Source organism: Oncorhynchus mykiss, chromosome 5 (assembly GCF_013265735.2).
Source record: "Oncorhynchus mykiss isolate Arlee chromosome 5, USDA_OmykA_1.1, whole genome shotgun sequence".
Taxonomy (NCBI): Eukaryota; Metazoa; Chordata; class Actinopteri; order Salmoniformes; family Salmonidae; genus Oncorhynchus; species Oncorhynchus mykiss.
The window spans coordinates 40,861,835-40,884,437 of NC_048569.1; the positions used below are offsets into that span (position 1 = coordinate 40,861,835).

General features: G+C 50.5%; 1 protein-coding gene across 2 annotated transcripts in view; it reads left to right on the forward strand.

Annotated features, from left to right (window-relative positions):
• LOC110522941 (ras-specific guanine nucleotide-releasing factor 2-like) overlaps window positions 1-22,603 on the forward strand; it is a 77,755-nt gene that overhangs the window by 30,850 nt on the left and 24,302 nt on the right. The window lies entirely within an intron of this gene.

Sequence of the window (22,603 nt, forward strand, 5' to 3'; positions counted from 1 at the left end):
CTCCTGTCCTCGCACCTATTTTCTCCTGTCCTCTCTCCTGTTTCCTCCTGTCCTCTCTCCTGTCCAATCTCCTATTTTCTCCTGTCCCCTCTCCTATTTTCTCCTGTCCTCTCTCCTGTTTCCTCCTGTTCAATCTCCTGTTTTCTCCTGTTTAATCTCCTGTTCTCTCTCATGTCCTCTCTCATGTTCACTCTCCTATTCTCTCTCCTGTTCAATCTCCTGTTTTCTCCTGTTTAATCTCCTGTCCTCTCCCCTGTCCTCTCTCCTGTCCCCTTCTCATGTCCTCTCTCCTGTTCTCTCTCCTGTCCTCTCTCCTGTCCTCTCTCCTGTCCCCTTCTCATGTCCCCTCTCCTGTTCTCTCTCCTGTTCTTTCTCCTGTCCTATCCTCTCTCATGTTCTCTCTCCTGTTCTCTCTCCTATCCTCTCTCCTGTTCTCTCTCATGTCCTCTCTCCTGTTCTCTCTCCTGTTCTCTCTCCTGTCCTATCCTCTCTCATGTCCTCTCTCATGTCCTCTCTCCTGTTCTCTCTCCTATCCTCTCCCCTGTTCTCTCTCCTGTTCTCTCTCCTGTCCTCTCTCCTGTCCTCTCTCCTATTCTCTCTCCTGTCCTCTCTCCTGTCCCCTTCTCCTGTCCTCTCTCCTGTTTTCTCCTGTTTTCTCCTATCCTCTCTCCTGTTCTCTCTCCTGTTCTCTCCCATGTCCTATCTCCTGTTCTCTCTCATGCCCTCACACCTGTCCTCTCTCCTGTCCTCTCTCCTGTCCCCTTCTCATGTCCTCTCTCCTGTTCTCTCTCCTGTCCCCTTCTCATGTCCTCTCTCCTGTTCAATCTCATGTCCTCTCTCCTGTTCACTCTCCTATTCTCTCTCCTGTTCACTCTCCTATTCTCTCTCCTGTTCAATCTCCTGTTTTCTCCTGTCCTCTCTCCTGTTTTCTCCTGTCCTCTCTCCTGTTCAATCACCTGTTTTGTCCTGTCCTCTCTCCTGTTAAATCACCTGTTTTCTCCTGTCCTCTTTCCTGTTTTCTCCTGTCCTCTTTCCTGTTTTCTCCTGTTTTCTCCTGTCCTCTCTCCTGTTTTCTCCTGTTTTCTCCTGTCCTCTCTCCTGTTCACTCTCCTATTCTCTCTACTGTTCAATCTCCCGTTTTCTCCTATTCTCTCTCCTGTCCCCTTCTCATATCTTCTCTACTGTTCTCTCTCCTGTCCTCTCTCCTGTCCCCTTCTCATGTCCTCTCTCCTGTCCCCTTCTCATGTCCTCTTTCCTGATCTCTCATGTCCTCTCTCCTGTCCCCTTCTCATGTCCTCTCTCCTGTCCTATCCTCTAACATTTCCTTTCTCCTGTTCTCTCTCATATCCTCTCTCGTGTCCCCTTCTCATGTCCTATCTCCTGTCCTCTCTCCTGTTTTCTCCTGTCCTCTCTCCTGTTTTCTCCTGTCCTCTCTCCTGTCCCCTCTCCTGTTTTCTCCTGTCCTCTATCCTGTCCCCTCTCCTGTCCTCTCTCCTGTCCCCTCTCCTGTTTTCTCCTGTCTTCCTGTCCTCTCTTGTGTTTTCTCCTGTCCTCTCTCCTGTCCCCTCTCCTGTTTTCTTCTGTCTTCCTGTCCTCTCTCCTGTCCTATCCTCTCTCATGTCCTCTCTCCTGTTCTCTCTCCTATCCTCTCTCGTGTCCCCTTCTCATGTCCTATCTCCTGTCCTCTCTCCTGTCCCCTATCCTGTTTTCTCCTGTCCTCTCTCCTGTCCCCTCTCCTGTTTTCTCCTGTTCTCTCTCCTGTCCTCTCTCCTGTCCTATCCTCTCTCATGTCCTATCTCCTGTCCTCGCTCCTGTTCAATCTCCTGTTTTCTCCTGTCCTCTCTCCTGTCCTCTCTCCTGTTCAATCACCTGTTTTCTCCTGTCCTCTCTCCTGTTCTCTCTCCTGTCCTCTCTCCTGTCCCCTTCTCATGTCCTCTCTCCTGTCCCCTTCTCATGTCCTCTTTCCTGATCTCTCATGTCCTCTCTCCTGTCCCCTTCTCATGTCCTCTCTCCTGTCCTATCCTCTAACATTTCCTTTCTCCTGTTCTCTCTCATATCCTCTCTCGTGTCCCCTTCTCATGTCCTATCTCCTGTCCTCTCTCCTGTTTTCTCCTGTCCTCTCTCCTGTCCCCTCTCCTGTTTTCTCCTGTCCTCTATCCTGTCCCCTCTCCTGTCCTCTCTCCTGTCCCCTCTCCTGTTTTCTCCTGTCTTCCTGTCCTCTCTTGTGTTTTCTCCTGTCCTCTCTCCTGTCCCCTCTCCTGTTTTCTTCTGTCTTCCTGTCCGCTCTCCTGTCCTATCCTCTCTCATGTCCTCTCTCCTGTTCTCTCTCCTGTCCTATCCTATCTCATGTCCTCTCTCATGTCCTCTCTCCTGTTTTCTCTCTTATCCTCTCTCCTGTTCTCTCTCCTGTTCTCTCCCATGTGCTCTCTCATGTTCTCTCTCCTGTCCTATACTCTCTCATGTCCTCTCTCATGTCCTCTCTCCTGTTCTCTCTCCTATCCTCTCTCCTGTCCTCTCTCCTGTTCTCTCCCATGTCCTTTCTCATGTTCTCTCTTCTGTCCTCTCTCATGTCCTCTCTCATGTCCTCTCTCCTGTTCTCTCTCCTATCCTCTCTCCTGTTCTCTCTCCTGTTCTCTCCCATGTCCTCTCTCCTGTTCTCTCTCATGCCCTCACACCTGTCCTCTCTCCTGTCCTCTCTCCTGTCCTCTCTCCTGTCCTCTCTCCTGTTTTCTCCTGTCCCCTTTCCTGTTTTCTCCTGTTCTCTCTCCTGTCCCCTCTCCTGTTTTCTCCTGTCCTCTCTCCTGTCCTCTCTCCTGTCCTCTATCCTGTCCTCTCTCCTGTTTTCTCTCCTGTCCTCTCTCCTGTTTTCTTCTGTCCTCTCTCGTCCTCTATCCTGTTCAATCTCCTGTTCAATCTCCTGTTTTCTCCTGTCCTCTCTCCTGTTTTCTCCTGTTTTCTCCTGTTTTCTCCTGTCCTCTCTCCTGTTTTCTCCTGTCCTCTCTCCTGTTTTCTCCTGTTCAATCTCCTGTTTTCTCCTGTCCTCTCTCCTGTCCTCGCACCTATTTTCTCCTGTCCTCTCTCCTGTTTCCTCCTGTCCTCTCTCCTGTCCAATCTCCTATTTTCTCCTGTCCCCTCTCCTATTTTCTCCTGTCCTCTCTCCTGTTTCCTCCTGTTCAATCTCCTGTTTTCTCCTGTTTAATCTCCTGTTCTCTCTCATGTCCTCTCTCATGTTCACTCTCCTATTCTCTCTCCTGTTCAATCTCCTGTTTTCTCCTGTTTAATCTCCTGTCCTCTCCCCTGTCCTCTCTCCTGTCCCCTTCTCATGTCCTCTCTCCTGTTCTCTCTCCTGTCCTCTCTCCTGTCCTCTCTCCTGTCCCCTTCTCATGTCCCCTCTCCTGTTCTCTCTCCTGTTCTTTCTCCTGTCCTATCCTCTCTCATGTTCTCTCTCCTGTTCTCTCTCCTATCCTCTCTCCTGTTCTCTCTCATGTCCTCTCTCCTGTTCTCTCTCCTGTTCTCTCTCCTGTCCTATCCTCTCTCATGTCCTCTCTCATGTCCTCTCTCCTGTTCTCTCTCCTATCCTCTCCCCTGTTCTCTCTCCTGTTCTCTCTCCTGTCCTCTCTCCTGTCCTCTCTCCTATTCTCTCTCCTGTCCTCTCTCCTGTCCCCTTCTCCTGTCCTCTCTCCTGTTTTCTCCTGTTTTCTCCTATCCTCTCTCCTGTTCTCTCTCCTGTTCTCTCCCATGTCCTCTCTCCTGTTCTCTCTCATGCCCTCACACCTGTCCTCTCTCCTGTCCTCTCTCCTGTCCCCTTCTCATGTCCTCTCTCCTGTTCTCTCTCCTGTCCCCTTCTCATGTCCTCTCTCCTGTTCAATCTCATGTCCTCTCTCCTGTTCACTCTCCTATTCTCTCTCCTGTTCACTCTCCTATTCTCTCTCCTGTTCAATCTCCTGTTTTCTCCTGTCCTCTCTCCTGTTTTCTCCTGTCCTCTCTCCTGTTCAATCACCTGTTTTGTCCTGTCCTCTCTCCTGTTAAATCACCTGTTTTCTCCTGTCCTCTTTCCTGTTTTCTCCTGTCCTCTTTCCTGTTTTCTCCTGTTTTCTCCTGTCCTCTCTCCTGTTTTCTCCTGTTTTCTCCTGTTTTCTCCTGTCCTCTCTCCTGTTCACTCTCCTATTCTCTCTACTGTTCAATCTCCCGTTTTCTCCTATTCTCTCTCCTGTCCCCTTCTCATATCTTCTCTACTGTTCTCTCTCCTGTCCTCTCTCCTGTCCCCTTCTCATGTCCTCTCTCCTGTCCCCTTCTCATGTCCTCTTTCCTGATCTCTCATGTCCTCTCTCCTGTCCCCTTCTCATGTCCTCTCTCCTGTCCTATCCTCTAACATTTCCTTTCTCCTGTTCTCTCTCATATCCTCTCTCGTGTCCCCTTCTCATGTCCTATCTCCTGTCCTCTCTCCTGTTTTCTCCTGTCCTCTCTCCTGTCCCCTCTCCTGTTTTCTCCTGTCCTCTATCCTGTCCCCTCTCCTGTCCTCTCTCCTGTCCCCTCTCCTGTTTTCTCCTGTCTTCCTGTCCTCTCTTGTGTTTTCTCCTGTCCTCTCTCCTGTCCCCTCTCCTGTTTTCTTCTGTCTTCCTGTCCTCTCTCCTGTCCTATCCTCTCTCATGTCCTCTCTCCTGTTCTCTCTCCTATCCTCTCTCGTGTCCCCTTCTCATGTCCTATCTCCTGTCCTCTCTCCTGTCCCCTATCCTGTTTTCTCCTGTCCTCTCTCCTGTCCCCTCTCCTGTTTTCTCCTGTTCTCTCTCCTGTCCTCTCTCCTGTCCTATCCTCTCTCATGTCCTATCTCCTGTCCTCGCTCCTGTTCAATCTCCTGTTTTCTCCTGTCCTCTCTCCTGTCCTCTCCTGTCCTCTCTCCTGTTCAATCACCTGTTTTCTCCTGTCCTCTCTCCTGTTCAATCTCCTATCCTCTCTCCTGTTCTCTCTCCTGTCCTCTCTCCTGTCCCCTTCTCATGTCCTCTCTCCTGTCCCCTTTTCATGTCCTCTTTCCTGATCTCTCATGTCCTCTCTCCTGTCCCCTTCTCATGTCCTCTCTCCTGTCCTATCCTCTAACATTTCCTTTCTCCTGTTCTCTCTCATATCCTCTCTCGTGTCCCCTTCTCATGTCCTATCTCCTGTCCTCTCTCCTGTTTTCTCCTGTCCTCTCTCCTGTCCCCTCTCCTGTTTTCTCCTGTCCTCTATCCTGTCCCCTCTCCTGTCCTCTCTCCTGTCCCCTCTCCTGTTTTCTCCTGTCTTCCTGTCCTCTCTTGTGTTTTCTCCTGTCCTCTCTCCTGTCCCCTCTCCTGTTTTCTTCTGTCTTCCTGTCCTCTCTCCTGTCCTATCCTCTCTCATGTCCTCTCTCCTGTTCTCTCTCCTATCCTCTCTCGTGTCCCCTTCTCATGTCCTATCTCCTGTCCTCTCTCCTGTCCCCTATCCTGTTTTCTCCTGTCCTCTCTCCTGTCCCCTCTCCTGTTTTCTCCTGTTCTCTCTCCTGTCCTCTCTCCTGTCCTATCCTCTCTCATGTCCTATCTCCTGTCCTCGCTCCTGTTCAATCTCCTGTTTTCTCCTGTCCTCTCTCCTGTCCTCTCCTGTCCTCTCTCCTGTTCAATCACCTGTTTTCTCCTGTCCTCTCTCCTGTTCAATCTCCTATCCTCTCTCCTGTTCAATCTCCTGTTTTCTCCTGTCCTCTCTCCTGTTCAATCTCCTGTTTTCTCCTGTCCAATCTCCTGTTTTCTCCTGTTTAATCTCCTGTTCTCTCTCATGTCCTCTCTCCTGTTCACTCTCCTATTCTCTCTCCTGTTCAATCTCCTGTTTTCTCCTATTCTCTCTACTGTTCAATCTCCTGTTTTCTCCTAGTCTCTCTCCTGTCCTCTCCCCTGTCCCCTTCTCATGTCCTCTCTCCTGTCCTCTCTCCTGTCCCCTTCTCATGTTCTCTCCTGTTCTCTCTCCTGTTCTTTCTCCTGTCCTATCCTCTCTCATGTTCTCTCTCCTGTTCTCTCTCCTATCCTCTCTCCTGTTCTCTCCCATGTCCTCTCTCCTGTTCTCTCTCCTGTCCTATCCTATCTCATGTCCTCTCTCATGTCCTCTCTCCTGTTTTCTCTCTTATCCTCTCTCCTGTTCTCTCTCCTGTTCTCTCCCATGTGCTCTCTCATGTTCTCTCTCCTGTCCTATACTCTCTCATGTCCTCTCTCATGTCCTCTCTCCTGTTCTCTCTCCTATCCTCTCTCCTGTCCTCTCTCCTGTTCTCTCCCATGTCCTTTCTCATGTTCTCTCTTCTGTCCTCTCTCATGTCCTCTCTCATGTCCTCTCTCCTGTTCTCTCTCCTGTTCTCTCTCCTGTTCTCTCTCCTGTTCTCTCCCATGTCCTCTCTCCTGTTCTCTCTCATGCCCTCACACCTGTCCTCTCTCCTGTCCTCTCTCCTGTCCTCTCTCCTGTCCTCTCTCCTGTTTTCTCCTGTCCCCTTTCCTGTTTTCTCCTGTTCTCTCTCCTGTCCCCTCTCCTGTTTTCTCCTGTCCTCTCTCCTGTCCTCTCTCCTGTCCTCTATCCTGTCCTCTCTCCTGTTTTCTCTCCTGTCCTCTCTCCTGTTTTCTTCTGTCCTCTCTCGTCCTCTATCCTGTTCAATCTCCTGTTCAATCTCCTGTTTTCTCCTGTCCTCTCTCCTGTTTTCTCCTGTTTTCTCCTGTCCTCTCTCCTGTTTTCTCCTGTCCTCTCTCCTGTTTTCTCCTGTTCAATCTCCTGTTTTCTCCTGTCCTCTCTCCTGTCCTCGCACCTATTTTCTCCTGTCCTCTCTCCTGTTTCCTCCTGTCCTCTCTCCTGTCCAATCTCCTATTTTCTCCTGTCCCCTCTCCTATTTTCTCCTGTCCTCTCTCCTGTTTCCTCCTGTTCAATCTCCTGTTTTCTCCTGTTTAATCTCCTGTTCTCTCTCATGTCCTCTCTCATGTTCACTCTCCTATTCTCTCTCCTGTTCAATCTCCTGTTTTCTCCTGTTTAATCTCCTGTCCTCTCCCCTGTCCTCTCTCCTGTCCCCTTCTCATGTCCTCTCTCCTGTTCTCTCTCCTGTCCTCTCTCCTGTCCTCTCTCCTGTCCCCTTCTCATGTCCCCTCTCCTGTTCTCTCTCCTGTTCTTTCTCCTGTCCTATCCTCTCTCATGTTCTCTCTCCTGTTCTCTCTCCTATCCTCTCTCCTGTTCTCTCTCATGTCCTCTCTCCTGTTCTCTCTCCTGTTCTCTCTCCTGTCCTATCCTCTCTCATGTCCTCTCTCATGTCCTCTCTCCTGTTCTCTCTCCTATCCTCTCCCCTGTTCTCTCTCCTGTTCTCTCTCCTGTCCTCTCTCCTGTCCTCTCTCCTATTCTCTCTCCTGTCCTCTCTCCTGTTCTCTCTCCTGTTCTCTCCCATGTCCTCTCTCATGTTCTCTCTCCTGTTCTCTCTCCTGTCCTCTCTTCTGTTCTCTCTCCTATCCTCTCTCCTGTTCTCTCTCCTGTTCTCTCCCATGTCCTCTCTCCTGTTCTCTCTCATGTCCTCACACCTGTCCTCCCTCGTGTCCTCTCTCCTGTCCCCTTCTCATGTCCTCTCTCCTGTTCTCTCTCCTGTCCCCTTCTCATGTCCTCTCTCCTGTTCAATCTCATGTCCTCTCTCCTGTTTTCTCCATTCCTCTCTCCTGTCCTCTCTCCTGTTCAATCTCCTGTTTTCTCCTGTCCTCTCTCCTGTCCTCGCTCCTATTTTCTCCTGTCCCCTCTCTCCTGTTTCCTCCTGTCCTCTCTCCTGTTCAATCTCCTGTTTTCTCCTGTCCTCTCTCCTGTTTTCTCCTGTCCTCTCTCCTGTCCTCGCTCCTATTTTCTCCTGTCCTCTCTCCTGTTTCCTCCTGTCCTCTCTCCTGTTCAATCTCCTGTTTTCTCCTGTCCAATCTCCTGTTTTCACCTGTTCAATCTCCTGTTTTCTCCTGTCCTCTCTCCTGTTCTCTCTCCTGTCCTCTCTCCTGTCCTCTCTCCTGTCCCCTTCTCATGTCCCCTCTCCTGTTCTGTCTCCTGTTCTTTCTCCTGTCCTATCCTCTCTCATGTTCTCTCTCCTGTTCTCTCTCCTGTTCTCTCCCATGTCCTCTCTCTTGTTCTCTCTCCTGTTCTCTCTCCTATCCTCTCTCCTGTTCTCTCTCCTGTTCTCTGCCATGTTCTCTCTACTGTTCTCTCACCTGTTCTCTCTCCTGTCCTATCCTCTCTCATGTCCTCTCTCATGTCCTCTCTCCTGTTCTCTCTCCTATCCTCTCTCCTGTCCTCTCTCCTGTTCTCTCTCCTGTTCTCTCCCATGTCCTCTCTCCTGTTCTCTCTCATGCCCTCACACCTGTCCTCTCTCCTGTCCTCTCTCCTGTCCCCTTCTCATGTCCTCTCTCCTATCTTCTCTCCTGTCCTCTCTCCTGTTCTCTCTCATGCCCTCACACCTGTCCTCTCTCCTGTCCCCTTCTCATATCTTCTCTACTGTTCTCTCTCATGTCCTCTCTCCTGTCCCCTTCTCATGTCCTCTTTCCTGATCTCTCATGTCCTCTCTCCTGTCCCCTTCTCATGTCCTCTCTCCTGTCCTATCCTCTAACATTTCCTTTCTCCTGTTCTCTCTCATATCCTCTCTCGTGTCCCCTTCTCATGTCCTATCTCCTGTCCTCTCTCCTGTTTTCTCCTGTCCTCTCTCCTGTCCCCTCTCCTGTTTTCTCCTGTCCTCTATCCTGTCCCCTCTCCTGTCCTCTCTCCTGTCCCCTCTCCTGTTTTCTCCTGTCTTCCTGTCCTCTCTCGTGTTTTCTCCTGTCCTCTCTCCTGTCCCCTCTCCTGTTTTCTTCTGTCTTCCTGTCCTCTCTCCTGTCCTATCCTCTCTCATGTCCTCTCTCCTGTTCTCTCTCCTATCCTCTCTCGTGTCCCCTTCTCATGTCCTATCTCCTGTCCTCTCTCCTGTCCCCTATCCTGTTTTCTCCTGTCCTCTCTCCTGTCCCCTCTCCTGTTTTCTCCTGTTCTCTCTCCTGTCCTCTCTCCTGTCCTATCCTCTCTCATGTCCTATCTCCTGTCCTCTCTCCTGTTCAATCTCCTGTTTTCTCCTGTCCTCTCTCCTGTCCTCTCCTGTCCTCTCTCCTGTTCAATCACCTGTTTTCTCCTGTCCTCTCTCCTGTTCAATCTCCTATCCTCTCTCCTGTTCCCTCTCCTGTTTTCTCCTGTCCTCTATCCTGTCCCCTCTCCTGTCCTCTCTCCTGTCCCCTCTCCTGTTTTCTCCTGTCTTCCTGTCCCCTCTCCTGTTTTCTCCTGTTCTCTCTCCTGTCCTCTCTCCTGTCCTATCCTCTCTCATGTCCTATCTCCTGTCCTCTCTCCTGTTCAATCTCCTGTTTTCTCCTGTCCTCTCTCCTGTCCTCTCCTGTCCTCTCTCCTGTTCAATCACCTGTTTTCTCCTGTCCTCTCTCCTGTTCAATCTCCTATCCTCTCTCCTGTCCCCTCTCCTGTTTTCTCCTGTCCTCTATCCTGTCCCCTCTCCTGTCCTCTCTCCTGTCCCCTCTCCTGTTTTCTCCTGTCTTCCTGTCCTCTCTCGTGTTTTCTCCTGTCATCTCTCCTGTCCCCTCTCCTGTTTTCTTCTGTCTTCCTGTCCTCTCTCCTGTCCTATCCTCTCTCATGTCCTCTCTCCTGTTCTCTCTCCTATCCTCTCTCGTGTCCCCTTCTCATGTCCTATCTCCTGTCCTCTCTCCTGTCCCCTATCCTGTTTTCTCCTGTCCTCTCTCCTGTCCCCTCTCCTGTTTTCTCCTGTTCTCTCTCCTGTCCTCTCTCCTGTCCTATCCTCTCTCATGTCCTATCTCCTGTCCTCTCTCCTGTTCAATCTCCTGTTTTCTCCTGTCCTCTCTCCTGTCCTCTCCTGTCCTCTCTCCTGTTCAATCACCTGTTTTCTCCTGTCCTCTCTCCTGTTCAATCTCCTATCCTCTCTCCTGTTCAATCTCCTGTTTTCTCCTATTCTCTCTACTGTTCAATCTCCTGTTTTCTCCTAGTCTCTCTCCTGTCCTCTCCCCTGTCCCCTTCTCATGTCCTCTCTCCTGTTTTCTCCTGTCCTCTCTCCTGTCCTCTCTCCTGTCCTCTATCCTGTCCTCTCTCCTGTTTTCTCTCCTGTCCTCTCTCCTGTTTTCTTCTGTCCTCTCTCCTGTCCTCTCTCCTGTTTTCTCCTGTCCTCTCTCCTGTTTTCTCCTGTCCTCTCTCCTGTTCAATCTCCTGTTTTCTCCTGTCCAATCTCCTGTTTTCTCCTGTTTAATCTCCTGTTCTCTCTCATGTCCTCTCTCCTGTTCACTCTCCTATTCTCTCTCCTGTTCAATCTCCTGTTTTCTCCTATTCTCTCTACTGTTCAATCTCCTGTTTTCTCCTAGTCTCTCTCCTGTCCTCTCCCCTGTCCCCTTCTCATGTCCTCTCTCCTGTTCTCTCTCCTGTCCCCTTCTCATGTCCTCTCTCCTGTTCAATCTCATGTCCTCTCTCCTGTTCACTCTCCTATTCTCTCTCCTGTTCAATCTCCTGTTTTCTCCTGTCCTCTCTCCTGTCCTCTCTCCTGTTTTCTCCTGTCCTCTCTCCTGTTTTCTCCTGTTCAATCACCTGTTCTCTCCTGTCCTCTCTCCTGTTCAATCACCAGTTTTCTCCTTTCCTCTCTCCTGTTTTCTCCTGCTTTCTCCTGTCCTCTCTCCTGTTTTCTCCGGTTTTCTCCTATTCTCTCTACTGTTCAATCTCCCGTTTTCTCCTATTCTTTCTCCTGTCCCCTTCTCATATCTTCTCTACTGTTCTCTCTCCTGTCCTCTCTCCTGTCCCCTTCTCATGTCCTCTTTCCTGATCTCTCATGTCCTCTCTCCTGTCCCCTTCTCATGTCTTCTCTCCTGTCCTATCCTCTCTCATGTCCTCTCTCCTGTTCTCTCTCCTATCCTCTCTCATGTCCTATCTCCTGTCCTCTCTCCTGTTTTCTCCTGTCCTCTCTCCTGTCCTCTCTCCTGTTTTCTCCTGTCCTCTCTCGTCCTCTATCCTGTTCAATCTCCTGTTCAATCTCCTGTTTTCTCCTGTCCTCTCTCCTGTTTTCTCCTGTTTTCTCCTGTTTTCTCCTGTCCTCTCTCCTGTTTTCTCCTGTCCTCTCTCCTGTTTTCTCCTGTTCAATCTCCTGTTTTCTCCTGTCCTCTCTCCTGTCCTCGCACCTATTTTCTCCTGTCCTCTCTCCTGTTTCCTCCTGTCCTCTCTCCTGTCCAATCTCCTATTTTCTCCTGTCCCCTCTCCTATTTTCTCCTGTCCTCTCTCCTGTTTCCTCCTGTTCAATCTCCTGTTTTCTCCTGTTTAATCTCCTGTTCTCTCTCATGTCCTCTCTCATGTTCACTCTCCTATTCTCTCTCCTGTTCAATCTCCTGTTTTCTCCTAGTCTCTCTCCTGTCCTCTCCCCTGTCCTCTCTCCTGTCCCCTTCTCATGTCCTCTCTCCTGTTCTCTCTCCTGTCCTCTCTCCTGTCCTCTCTCCTGTCCCCTTCTCATGTCCCCTCTCCTGTTCTCTCTCCTGTTCTTTCTCCTGTCCTATCCTCTCTCATGTTCTCTCTCCTGTTCTCTCTCCTATCCTCTCTCCTGTTCTCTCTCATGTCCTCTCTCCTGTTCTCTCTCCTGTTCTCTCTCCTGTCCTATCCTCTCTCATGTCCTCTCTCATGTCCTCTCTCCTGTTCTCTCTCCTATCCTCTCTCCTGTTCTCTCTCCTGTTCTCTCTCCTGTCCTCTCTCCTGTTCTCTCTCCTGTTCTCTCCCATGTCCTCTCTCATGTTCTCTCTCCTGTTCTCTCTCCTGTCCTCTCTTCTGTTCTCTCTCCTATCCTCTCTCCTGTTCTCTCTCCTGTTCTCTCCCATGTCCTCTCTCCTGTTCTCTCTCATGTCCTCACACCTGTCCTCTCTCGTGTCCTCTCTCCTGTCCCCTTCTCATGTCCTCTCTCCTGTTCTCTCTCCTGTCCCCTTCTCATGTCCTCTCTCCTGTTCAATCTCATGTCCTCTCTCCTGTTTTCTCCATTCCTCTCTCCTGTCCTCTCTCCTGTTCAATCTCCTGTTTTCTCCTGTCCTCTCTCCTGTCCTCGCTCCTATTTTCTCCTGTCCCCTCTCTCCTGTTTCCTCCTGTCCTCTCTCCTGTTCAATCTCCTGTTTTCTCCTGTCCTCTCTCCTGTTTTCTCCTGTCCTCTCTCCTGTCCTCGCTCCTATTTTCTCCTGTCCTCTCTCCTGTTTCCTCCTGTCCTCTCTCCTGTTCAATCTCCTGTTTTCTCCTGTCCAATCTCCTGTTTTCACCTGTTCAATCTCCTGTTTTCTCCTGTCCTCTCTCCTGTTCTCTCTCCTGTCCTCTCTCCTGTCCTCTCTCCTGTCCCCTTCTCATGTCCCCTCTCCTGTTCTGTCTCCTGTTCTTTCTCCTGTCCTATCCTCTCTCATGTTCTCTCTCCTGTTCTCTCTCCTGTTCTCTCCCATGTCCTCTCTCTTGTTCTCTCTCCTGTTCTCTCTCCTATCCTCTCTCCTGTTCTCTCTCCTGTTCTCTGCCATGTTCTCTCTACTGTTCTCTCACCTGTTCTCTCTCCTGTCCTATCCTCTCTCATGTCCTCTCTCATGTCCTCTCTCCTGTTCTCTCTCCTATCCTCTCTCCTGTCCTCTCTCCTGTTCTCTCTCCTGTTCTCTCCCATGTCCTCTCTCCTGTTCTCTCTCATGCCCTCACACCTGTCCTCTCTCCTGTCCTCTCTCCTGTCCCCTTCTCATGTCCTCTCTCCTATCTTCTCTCCTGTCCTCTCTCCTGTTCTCTCTCATGCCCTCACACCTGTCCTCTCTCCTGTCCCCTTCTCATATCTTCTCTACTGTTCTCTCTCCTGTCCTCTCTCCTGTCCCCTTCTCATGTCCTCTCTCCTGTCCCCTTCTCATGTCCTCTTTCCTGATCTCTCATGTCCTCTCTCCTGTCCCCTTCTCATGTCCTCTCTCCTGTCCTATCCTCTAACATTTCCTTTCTCCTGTTCTCTCTCATATCCTCTCTCGTGTCCCCTTCTCATGTCCTATCTCCTGTCCTCTCTCCTGTTTTCTCCTGTCCTCTCTCCTGTCCCCTCTCCTGTTTTCTCCTGTCCCCTCTCCTGTTTTCTCCTGTCCTCTCACCTGTTTTCTCCTGTCCTCTCTCCTGTTTTCTCCTGTCCCCTCTCCTGTCCAATCTCCTGTTTTCTCCTGTCCTCTCTCCTGTCCTCTCTCCTGTCCTCTCCCCTGTTTTCTCCTGTCCCCTTTCCTGTTTTCTCCTGTCCTCTCTCCTGTCCCCTCTCCTGTTTTCTCCTGTCCTCTCTCCTGTCCTCTCTCCTGTCCTCTCTCCCATTTTCTCTCCTGTCCTCTCTCCTGTTTTCTTCTGTCCTCTCTCCTGTCTTCTCTCCTGTTTTCTCCTGTCCTCTCTCCTGTTTTCCCCTGTCCTCTCTCCTGTTCAATCTCCTGTTTTCTCCTGTTCAATCTCCTGTTTTCTCCTGTCCTCTCTCCTGTCCTCGCTCCTATTTTCTCCTGTCCTCTCTCCTGTTTCCTCCTGTCCTCTCTCCTGTTCAATCTCCTGTTTTCTCCTGTCCTCTCTCCTGTTCAATCTCCTGTTTTCTCCTGTCCAATCTCCTGTTTTCTCCTGTTTAATCTCCTGTTCTCTCTCATGTCCTCTCTCCTGTTCACTCTCCTATTCTCTCTCCTGTTCAATCTCCTGTTTTCTCCTATTCTCTCTACTGTTCAATCTCCTGTTTTCTCCTAGTCTCTCTCCTGTCCTCTCCCCTGTCCCCTTCTCATGTCCTCTCTCCTGTCCCCTTCTCATGTTCTCTCCTGTTCTCTCTCCTGTTCTTTCTCCTGTCCTATCCTCTCTCATGTTCTCTCTCCTGTTCTCTCTCCTATCCTCTCTCCTGTTCTCTCCCATGTCCTCTCTCCTGTTCTCTCTCTTATCCTCTCTCCTGTTCTCTCTCCTGTTCGCTCCCATGTCCTCTCTCATGTTCTCTCTCCTGTCCTATACTCTCTCATGTCCTCTCTCATGTCCTCTCTCCTGTTCTCTCTCCTATCCTCTCTCCTGTCCTCTCTCCTGTTCTCTCCCATGTCCTTTCTCATGTTCTCTCTTCTGTCCTCTCTCATGTCCTCTCTCATGTCCTCTCTCCTGTTCTCTCTCCTATCCTCTCTCCTGTTCTCTCTCCTGTTCTCTCCCATGTCCTCTCTCCTGTTCTCTCTCATGTCCTCACACCTGTCCTCTCTCCTGTCCTCTCTCCTGTCCCCTTCTCATGTCCTCTCTCCTGTTCTCTCTCCTGTCCCCTTCTCATGTCCTCTCTCCTGTTCAATCTCATGTCCCCTCTCATGTCCTCTCTCCTGTTTTCTCCTGTCCTCTCTCCTGTCCTCTCTCCTGTCCTCTCTCCTGTCCTCTCTCCTGTCCTCTCTCCTGTCCTCTATCCTGTCCTCTCTCCTGTTTTCTCTCCTGTCCTCTCTCCTGTTTTCTTCTGTCCTCTCTCCTGTTCAATCTCCTGTTTTCTCCTGTCCAATCTCCTGTTTTCTCCTGTTTAATCTCCTGTTCTCTCTCATGTCCTCTCTCCTGTTCACTCTCCTATTCTCTCTCCTGTTCAATCTCCTGTTTTCTCCTATTCTCTCTACTGTTCAATCTCCTGTTTTCTCCTAGTCTCTCTCCTGCACTCTCCCCTGTCCCCTTCTCATGTCCTCACACCTGTCCTCTCTCCTGTCCTCTCTCCTGTCCCCTTCTCATGTCCTCTCTCCTATCTTCTCTCCTGTCCTCTCTCCTGTTCTCTCTCATGCCCTCACACCTGTCCTCTCTCCTGTCCTCTCTCCTGTCCCCTTCTCCTGTCCTCTCTCCTGTTTTCTCCTGTTTTCTCCTATCCTCTCTCCTGTTCTCTCTCCTGTTCTCTCCCATGTCCTCTCTCCTGTTCTCTCTCATGCCCTCACACCTGTCCTCTCTCCTGTCCTCTCTCCTGTCCCCTTCTCATGTCCTCTCTCCTGTTCTCTCTCCTGTCCCCTTCTCATGTCCTCTCCTGTTCAATCTCATGTCCTCTCTCCTGTTCACTCTCCTATTCTCTCTCCTGTTCAATCTCCTGTTTTCTCCTGTCCTCTCTCCTGTTTTCTCCTGTCCTCTCTCCTGTTCAATCACCTGTTTTGTCCTGTCCTCTCTCCTGTTAAATCACCTGTTTGCTCCTGTCCTCTTTCCTGTTTTCTCCTGTTTTCTCCTGTCCTCTCTCCTGTTTTCTCCTGTTTTCTCCTGTTTTCTCCTGTCCTCTCTCCTGTTCACTCTCCTATTCTCTCTACTGTTCAATCTCCCGTTTTCTCCTATTCTCTCTCCTGTCCCCTTCTCATATCTTCTCTACTGTTCTCTCTCCTGTCCTCTCTCCTGTCCCCTTCTCATGTCCTCTCTCCTGTCCCCTTCTCATGTCCTCTTTCCTGATCTCTCATGTCCTCTCTCCTGTCCCCTTCTCATGTCCTCTCTCCTGTCCTATCCTCTCTCATGTCCTCTCTCCTGTTCTCTCTCATATCCTCTCTCGTGTCCCCTTCTCATGTCCTATCTCCTGTCCTCTCTCCTGTTTTCTCCTGTCCTCTCTCCTGTCCCCTCTCCTGTTTTCTCCTGTCCTCTATCCTGTCCCCTCTCCTGTCCTCTCTCCTGTCCCCTCTCCTGTTTTCTCCTGTCTTCCTGTCCTCTCTCGTGTTTTCTCCTGTCCTCTCTCCTGTCCCCTCTCCTGTTTTCTTCTGTCTTCCTGTCCTCTCTCCTGTCCTATCCTCTCTCATGTCCTCTCTCCTGTTCTCTCTCCTATCCTCTCTCGTGTCCCCTTCTCATGTCCTATCTCCTGTCCTCTCTCCTGTCCCCTATCCTGTTTTCTCCTGTCCTCTCTCCTGTCCCCTCTCCTGTTTTCTCCTGTTCTCTCTCCTGTCCTCTCTCCTGTCCTATCCTCTCTCATGTCCTATCTCCTGTCTTCTCTCCTGTTCAATCTCCTGTTTTCTCCTGTCCTCTCTCCTGTCCTCTCCTGTCCTCTCTCCTGTTCAATCACCTGTTTTCTCCTGTCCTCTCTCCTGTTCAATCTCCTATCCTCTCTCCTGTTCAATCTCCTGTTTTCTCCTGTCCTCTCTCCTGTTCAATCTCCTGTTTTCTCCTGTCAAATCTCCTGTTTTCTCCTGTTTAATCTCCTGTTCTCTCTCATCTCCTCTCTCCTGTTCACTCTCCTATTCTCTCTCCTGTTCAATCTCCTGTTTTCTCCTATTCTCTCTACTGTTCAATCTCCTGTTTTCTCCTAGTCTCTCTCCTGTCCTCTCCCCTGTCCCCTTCTCATGTCCTCTCTCCTGTCCTCTCTCCTGTCCCCTTCTCATGTTCTCTCCTGTTCTCTCTCCTGTTCTTTCTCCTGTCCTATCCTCTCTCATGTTCTCTCTCCTGTTCTCTCTCCTATCCTCTCTCCTGTTCTCTCCCATGTCCTCTCTCCTGTTCTCTCTCTTATCCTCTCTCCTGTTCTCTTTCCTGTTCTCTCCCATGTCCTCTCTCATGTTCTCTCTCCTGTCCTATACTCTCTCATGTCCTCTCTCATGTCCTCTCTCCTGTTCTCTCTCCTATCCTCTCTCCTGTCCTCTCTCCTGTCCTCTCTCCTGTCCCCTTCTCATGTCCTCTCTCCTGTTCTCTCTCCTGTCCCCTTCTCATGTCCTCTCTCCTGTTCAATCTCATGTCCCCTCTCCTGTGTTCTCTCCTGTTTTCTCCTGTCCTCTCTCCTGTTTTCTCCTGTTCAATCACCTGTTCTCTCCTGTCCTCTCTCCTGTTCAATCACCAGTTTTCTCCTGTCCTCTCTCCTGTTTTCTCCTCTTTTCTCCTGTCCTCTCTCCTGTTTTCTCCGGTTTTCTCCTATTCTCTCTACTGTTCAATCTCCCGTTTTCTCCTATTCTCTCTCCTGTCCCCTTCTCATATCTTCTCTACTGTTCTCTCTCCTGTCCTCTCTCCTGTCCCCTTCTCATGTCCTCTTTCCTGATCTCTCATGTCCTCTCTCCTGTCCCCTTCTCATGTCTTCTCTCCTGTCCTATCCTCTCTCATGTCCTCTCTCCTGTTCTCTCTCCTATCCTCTCTCATGTCCTCTCTCCTGTTCTCTCTCCTATCCTCTCTCGTGTCCCCTTCTCATGTCCTATCTCTTGTCCTCTCTCCTGTTTTCTCCTGTCCTCTCTCCTGTCCCCTCTCCTGTTTTCTCCTGTCCTCTCTCCTGTCCCCTCTCCTGTCGTCCTGTCCTCTCTCTTGTTTTCTCCTGTCCTCTCTCCTGTCCTCTCTCCTGTTTTCTCCTGTCCTCTCTCGTCCTCTATCCTGTTCAATCTCCTGTTCAATCTCCTGTTTTCTCCTGTCCTCTCTCCTGTTTTCTCCTGTTTTCTCCTGTTTTCTCCTGTCCTCTCTCCTGTTTTCGCCTGTCCTCTCTCCTGTTTTCTCCTGTTCAATCTCCTGTTTTCTCCTGTCCTCTCTCCTGTCCTCGCTCCTATTTTCTCCTGTCCTCTCTCCTGTTTCCTCCTGTCCTCTCTCCTGTCCAATCTCCTATTTTCTCCTGTCCCCTCTCCTATTTTCTCCTGTCCTCTCTCCTGTTTCCTCCTGTCCTCTCTCCTGTCCAATCTCCTGTTTTCTCCTGTTCAATCTCCTGTTTTCTCCTGTTTAATCTCCTGTTCTCTCTCATGTCCTCTCTCCTGTTCACTCTCCTATTCTCTCTCCTGTTCAATCTCCTGTTTTCTCCTATTCTCTCTCCTATTATCTCAACTGTTCAATCTCCTGTTTTCTCCTAGTCTCTCTCCTGTCCTCTCCCCTGTCCTCTCTCCTGTCCCCTTCTCATGTCCTCTCTCCTGTTCTCTCTCCTGTCCTCTCTCCTGTCCTCTCTCCTGTCCCCTTCTCATGTCCCCTCTCCTGTTCTCTCTCCTGTTCTTTCTCCTGTCCTATCCTCTCTCATGTTCTCTCTCCTGTTCTCTCTCCTATCCTCTCTCCTGTTCTCTCTCATGTCCTCTCTCCTGTTCTCTCTCCTGTTCTCTCTCCTGTCCTATCCTCTCTCATGTCCTCTCTCATGTCCTCTCTCCTGTTCTCTCTCCTATCCTCTCTCCTGTTCTCTCTCCTGTTCTCTCTCCTGTCCTCTCTCCTGTACTCTCTCCTATTCTCTCTCCTGTCCTCTCTCCTGTTCTCTCTCCTGTTCTCTCCCATGTCCTCTCTCATGTTCTCTCTCCTGTTCTCTCTCCTGTCCTCTCTTCTGTTCTCTCTCCTATCCTCTCTCCTGTTCTCTCTCCTGTTCTCTCCCATGTCCTCTCTCCTGTTCTCTCTCATGTCCTCACACCTGTCCTCTCTCGTGTCCTCTCTCCTGTCCCCTTCTCATGTCCTCTCTCCTGTTCTCTCCCCTGTCCCCTTCTCATGTCCTCTCTCCTGTTCAATCTCATGTCCTCTCTCCTGTTCACTCTCCTATTCTCTCTCCTGTTCAATCTCCTGTTTTCTCCTGTCCTCTCTCCTGTCCTCTCTCCTGTTCAATCTCCTGTTTTCTCCTGTCCTCTCTCCTGTCCTCGCTCCTATTTTCTCCTGTCCCCTCTCTCCTGTTTCCTCCTGTCCTCTCTCCTGTTCAATCTCCTGTTTTCTCCTGTCCTCTCTCCTGTTCAATCTCCTGTTTTCTCCTGTCCTCTCTCCTGTCCTCGCTCCTATTTTCTCCTGTCCTCTCTCCTGTTTCCTCCTGTCCTCTCTCCTGTTCAATCTCCTGTTTTCTCCTGTCCAATCTCCTGTTTTCACCTGTTCAATCTCCTGTTTTCTCCTGTCCTCTCTCCTGTTTTCTCATGTCCTCTCTCCTGTTCTCTCTCCTGTCCTCTCTCCTGTCCTCTCTCCTGTCCCCTTCTCATGTCCCCTCTCCTGTTCTGTCTCCTGTTCTTTCTCCTGTCCTATCCTCTCTCATGTTCTCTCTCCTGTTCTCTCCCATGTCCTCTCTCTTGTTCTCTCTCCTGTTTTCTCTCCTATCCTCTCTCCTGTTCTCTCTCCTGTTCTCTGCCATGTTCTCTCTCCTGTTCTCTCACCTGTTCTCTCTCCTGTCCTATCCTCCCTCATGTCCTCTCTCATGTCCTCTCTCCTGTTCTCTCTCCTATCCTCTCTCCTGTCCTCTCTCCTGTTCTCTCTCCTGTTCTCTCCCATGTCCTCTCTCCTGTTCTCTCTCATGCCCTCACACCTGTCCTCTCTCCTGTCCTCTCTCCTGTCCCCTTCTCATGTCCTCTCTCCTATCTTCTCTCCTGTTCTCTCTCCTGTTCTCTCTCATGTCCTCTCTCCTGTTCTCTCTCATGCCCTCACACCTGTCCTCTCTCCTGTCCTCTCTCCTGTCCCCTTCTCCTGTCCTCTCTCCTGTTTTCTCCTGTTTTCTCCTATCCTCTCTCCTGTTCTCTCTCCTGTTCTCTCCCATGTCCTCTCTCCTGTTCTCTCTCATGCCCTCACACCTGTCCTCTCTCCTGTCCTCTCTCCTGTCCCCTTCTCATGTCCTCTCTCCTGTTCTCTCTCCTGTCCCCTTCTCATGTCCTCTCTCCTGTTCAATCTCATGTCCTCTCTCCTGTTCACTCTCCTATTCTCTCTCCTGTTCAATCTCCTGTTTTCTCCTGTCCTCTCTCCTGTTTTCTCCTGTCCTCTCTCCTGTTAAATCACCTGTTTTCTCCTGTCCTCTCTCCTGTTTTCTCCTGTTTTCTCCTGTCCTCTCTCCTGTTCACTCTCCTATTCTCTCTACTGTTCAATCTCCCGTTTTCTCCTATTCTCTCTCCTGTCCCCTTCTCATATCTTCTCTACTGTTCTCTCTCCTGTCCTCTCTCCTGTCCCCTTCTCATGTCCTCTCTCCTGTCCCCTTCTCATGTCCTCTTTCCTGATCTCTCATGTCCTCTCTCCTGTCCCCTTCTCATGTCCTCTCTCCTGTCCTATCCTCTCTCATGTCCTCTCTCCTGTTCTCTCTCATATCCTCTCTCGTGTCCCCTTCTCATGTCCTATCTCCTGTCCTCTCTCCTGTTTTCTCCTGTCCTCTCTCCTGTCCCCTCTCCTGTTTTCTCCTGTCCTCTATCCTGTCCCCTCTCCTGTCCTCTCTCCTGTCCCCTCTCCTGTTTTCTCCTGTCTTCCTGTCCTCTCTCGTGTTTTCTCCTGTCCTCTCTCCTGTCCCCTCTCCTGTTTTCTTCTGTCTTCCTGTCCTCTCTCCTGTCCTATCCTCTCTCATGTCCTCTCTCCTGTTCTCTCTCCTGTCCTCTCTCCTGTCCCCTATCCTGTTTTCTCCTGTCCTCTCTCCTGTCCCCTCTCCTGTTTTCTCCTGTTCTCTCTCCTGTCCTATCCTCTCTCATGTCCTATCTCCTGTCCTCTCTCCTGTTCAATCTCCTGTTTTCTCCTGTCCTCTCTCCTGTCCTCTCCTGTCCTCTCTCCTGTTCAATCACCTGTTTTCTCCTGTCCTCTCTCCTGTTTTCTCCTGTTTTCTCCTGTCCTCTCTCCTGTTTTCTCCTGTTCAATCTCCTGTTTTCTCCTGTGCTCTCTCCTGTCCTCGCTCCTGTTTTCTCCTGTCCTCTCTCCTGTTTCCTCCTGTCCTCTCTCCTGTTCAATCTCCTGTTTTCTCCTGTCCTCTCTCCTGTTCAATCTCCTGTTTTCTCCTGTCCTCTCTCCTGTTCAATCTACTGTTTTCTCCTGTTCAATCTCCTGTTTTCTCCTGTTCAATCTCCTGTTTTCTCCTGTTTAATCTCCTGTTCTCTCTCCTATCCTCTCTCCTGTTCTCTCTCCTGTTCTCTCCCATGTCCTCTCTCCTGTTCTCTCTCATGCCCTCACACCTGTCCTCTCTCCTGTCCCCTTCTCATGTCCTCTCTCCTGTTCTCTCTCCTGTCCCCTTCTCATGTCCTCTCTCCTGTTCTCTCTCCTGTCCCCTTCTCATGTCCTCTCTCCTGTTCAATCTCATGTCCTCTCTCCTGTTCACTCTCCTATTCTCTCTCCTGTTCAATCTCCTGTTTTCTCCTGTCCTCTCTCCTGTTTTCTCCTGTCCTCTCTCCTGTTCAATCACCTGTTTTGTCCTGTCCTCTCTCCTGTTAAATCACCTGTTTTCTCCTGTCCTCTCTCCTGTTTTCTCCTGTTTTCTCCTGTCCTCTCTCCTGTTTTCTCCTGTCCTCTCTCCTGTTTTCTCCTGTTTTCTCCTGTCCTCTCTCCTGTTTTCTCCTGTTTTCTCCTGTTTTCTCCTATTCTCTCTCCTGTCCCCTTCTCATATCTTCTCTACTATTCTCTCTCCTGTCCCCTTCTCATGTCCTCTCTCCTGTCCCCTTCTCATGTCCTCTTTCCTGATCTCTCATGTCCTCTCTCCTGTCCCCTTCTCATGTCCTCTCTCCTGTCCTATCCTCTCTCATGTTGTCTCTCCTATCCTCTCTCGTGTCCCCTTCTCATGTCCTATCTCCTGTCCTCTCTCCTGTTTTCTCCTGTCCCCTCTCCTGTTTTCTCCTGTCCTCTATCCTGTCCCCTCTCCTGTCCTCTCTCCTGTCCCCTCTCCTGTTTTCTCCTGTCTTCCTGTCCTCTCTCGTGTTTTCTCCTGTCCTCTCTCCTGTCCTATCCTCTCTCATGTCCTCTCTCCTGTTCTCTCTCCTATCCTCTCTCATGTCCCCTTCTCATGTCCTATCCCCTGTCCTCTCTCCTGTTTTCTCCTGTCCTCTCTCCTGTCCCCTCTCCTGTTTTCTCCTGTCCTCTCTCCTGTCCCCTCTCCTGTCCTCTCTCCTGTCCCCTCTCCTGTTTTTCCTGTCCTCTCTTGTGTTTTCTCCTGTCCTCTCTCCTGTCCCCTCTCCTGTTTTCTTCTGTCTTCCTGTCCTCTCTCCTGTCCTATCCTCTCTCATGTCCTCTCTCCTGTTCTCTCTCCTATCCTCTCTCGTGTCCCCTTCTCATGTCCTATCTCCTGTCCTCTCTCCTGTTTTCTCCTGTCCTCTCTCCTGTCCCCTCTCCTGTTTTCTCCTGTCCTCTCTCCTGTCCCCTCCTGTTTTCTCCTGTCCTCTCTCGTCCTCTCTCCTGTTCAATCTCCTGTTTTCTCCTGTCCTCTCCCCTGTCCTCTCCTGTCCTCTCTCCTGTTCAATCACCTGTTTTCTCCTGTCCTCTCTCCTGTTTTCTCCTGTTTTCTCTGTTTTCTCCTGTTTTGTCCTGTTTTCTCCTGTCGTCTCTCCTGTTTTCTCCTGTTCAATCTCCTGTTTTCTCCTGTCCTCCTGTCCTCTCTCCTGTCCTCGCTCCTGTTTTCTCCTGTCCTCTCTCCTGTTTCCTCCTGTCCTCTCTCCTGTTCAATCTCCTGTTTTCTCCTGTCCTCTCTCCTGTTCCCTCTCCTGTTTTCTCCTGTCTTCCTGTCCTCTCTCCTGTTTTCTCCTGTCCTCTCTCCTGTCCTCTCTCCTGTTTTCTCCTGTCCTCTCTCGTCCTCTCTCCTGTTCAATCTCCTGTTCAATCTCCTGTTTTCTCCTGTCCTCTCTCCTGTTCAATCTCCTGCTTTCTCCTGTCCTCTCTCCTGTTTTCTCCTGTTCAATCTCCTGTTTTCTCCTGTCCTCTCTCCTGTCCTCGCTCCTGTTTTCTCCTGTCCCCTCTCCTGTTTCCTCCTGTCCTCTCTCCTGTCCTCTCTCCTGTC